Here is a 2,389-nt window from a genome sequence, read left to right on the forward strand (position 1 = left end):
GGTGGGCCGTGGAAACTCAAAGACAAAATCTGCCCTAAACAGCCAGATTTCAGCTGAGAGCTCCAAAGAAATCATGTCCGTGCCAGGAGGAAAGTGTTTCTGGAACAGCTCTGAGTAGACTGGGTTAATAACGAAGTACTGGTCATAAACATTGAGGAGATAATGCAACATATTTTTAATCCTCTCTGGAAAATCCATTTGATCAGGAAGTTCACTTCCTGATACAGGGACATAAGACACAGGGGTGGGAGCCATGGCTAAATGACCCTCACCTAGATTCATCCAGCGGACATTAAATACCATCGGCAACTTGAGATAACTACCCAGAATAACCCCAAAAGTAAGGGCAGGGTCTGTCAATATTATATCAAATTTAGTATCCTGTAATCTCTTAATTAACTCTGCGTCCTCTATAATTTTTGCAGCGAATTTGGCCAAAATCTTATGACCATCACATATTTCAGATGTGAGCAAATGCTGTTGGTAAAGTGTCCGTATAAAATTGGGATAGCTGCGGCGATCAATTACATCCTTGAGCATTTTAATGTAGAATTCTCTGTCTGCATCATCCTCAAACATTGTGACATTAATTGAGGTATAAATAGGGGAAGTACTAGGGATGAACCAGCTCTTCGCAGAGCGCATAACTGTGATGTCATGGCCCCTGGCATGAAGCTCTTCAAGGATAATCTTCATGTTGATCCAGTGGCTGCCATCAACAGGCACTACCAGGATCTTACTTCCATTACAGAATGAGGACTGGGCCAATAAAACACAGAAGAGTGCAGAGAATACAGAAACAATGGTGGACATGTCCTGAGAAGAAAAACAAAACAAAAAGAAATGGTAAACTGTATTTGCTAATCTTTGAATTGAATTCAGTAACATTGTCTGTCCACTCTGTTTAAATCTTACTATATTTTAGTAAAATTGACCCTCTTTTGATCAGCACTGCCTGTTTTCTAAGTAAACATGTAAACATATTATGCCTGACAGAATGTATCTTAAGGATAGTTAAGGTTAAATGTTCAATAACGATATTGCTCTGATTGTGTAAACTGCTCGTCCAAGCCACACATCTCCAGGTAGGTAGCTCCATTACCGTCCACAGGGGCACTGAATTAACCAGAAGCGCAAGAGCACAACCAAATGCACTCCCCTAAACCAGTCAGAACTCCAAGAAGACCAAGATACAGTATGTGAACTGCTGTTAAACTTCTATACCTGTCAGAACTTTCCTTCCTCCGTGCACAAAGGCCATACTCAATAAAAAGAGCTCTGAAAAGGTCTTGTTATTATCCCGGTATCTTCCCAAGATTTGAGACTTTAGGAAGGAGCTAGGTTTTAAAACCATGAGCTGTGTAGGATGGTGAGTCCAACTAACTGTATATCGAGCTCAACTTTTAATTAAATTTTGATCCCATACCAATGGGTTGACATTGGATTTCTCCCTAAGGCCAGACTGTAATACCAAGAAATGGCATGTCAAGTTCCTGACTCCCACTTTCCTCCTTGCCACCGGACCCTCATACCAGCTAACTTTGACTTTCATCCCTGCGGGTGAGGCACACACTGTCTTTCATTTATTTTATTTCAGAGCACCAGGAGCAAAAGTTCGACAATGCTATATGGTTTGCCATCTGTCAGTCTCTTTGCATGAAAATGCCCCTGGGGACAATTTGGCAGGGGAGACCCTACCATAGGCAAAAGCCCCTAATTTTTATTTTGGTTATATCTAACAAGCCAAGATTTCCCCTATGCACACTCACAACTCTACTACAAACACAGGCTTGTTATATAGAATTACTAAGGAAAGCGCTTTGACTCCCATTCATTTTCCGCTCTTTCCACAGCTTGAACATGACCCTATCTTAAACCTAATTAATACCTTACTTATCCTGGCCCAAATAGTAAGGATATGTAATCACTCTGTGAGGATAAGTTAACACAAGATTGCAAATAAATCAATACAAATAAATCCCGTGTCTGTGTCTTTTTCCAATATTCTGGTTATTGCATTGACTTGTGCAAACATTAAGTTTCTAAAATTGAATATAACCATAGTCGAGAATAAGCACAGCAGTGACCATTGAAAAAATATGCAATTCAAAGCATATTTTATCCAGACTAAAGTCAGAGATAGCAAGATGCCATACTGCATGGCCCTTTAGTACTCAGTAGGTTTTTAGTGCTGTTCGTTTATATAAAGGGTTTGTCGATTGCCTCACCTGATTGTTATTAAACATGATTCCCAGAGTCAAAATTGTTCCAGCAGTCTTCAGTGAGCCAAGATGATATTTGATATTTAATTACCCAGAGCGCAGCTTTTGTACACAGATGCCTGCAGTTTGTGGAACAAAGTCCAGCATGTAGATTGAAGGTTAAGTAA

At 40.1% G+C, this 2,389-nt stretch overlaps 1 protein-coding gene across 1 annotated transcript in view; it reads right to left on the bottom strand.

Annotated features, from left to right (window-relative positions):
* The window catches only part of LOC107095356 (UDP-glucuronosyltransferase 2B31-like), a 35,868-nt gene that overhangs the window by 8,750 nt on the left and 24,729 nt on the right, over positions 1-2,389 (bottom strand). The gene's annotated exons all lie outside the window — the stretch shown is intronic.

Source organism: Cyprinodon variegatus, unplaced genomic scaffold (assembly GCF_000732505.1).
Source record: "Cyprinodon variegatus isolate N-32 unplaced genomic scaffold, C_variegatus-1.0 Scaffold540, whole genome shotgun sequence".
Classification (NCBI taxonomy): domain Eukaryota; kingdom Metazoa; phylum Chordata; class Actinopteri; order Cyprinodontiformes; family Cyprinodontidae; genus Cyprinodon; species Cyprinodon variegatus.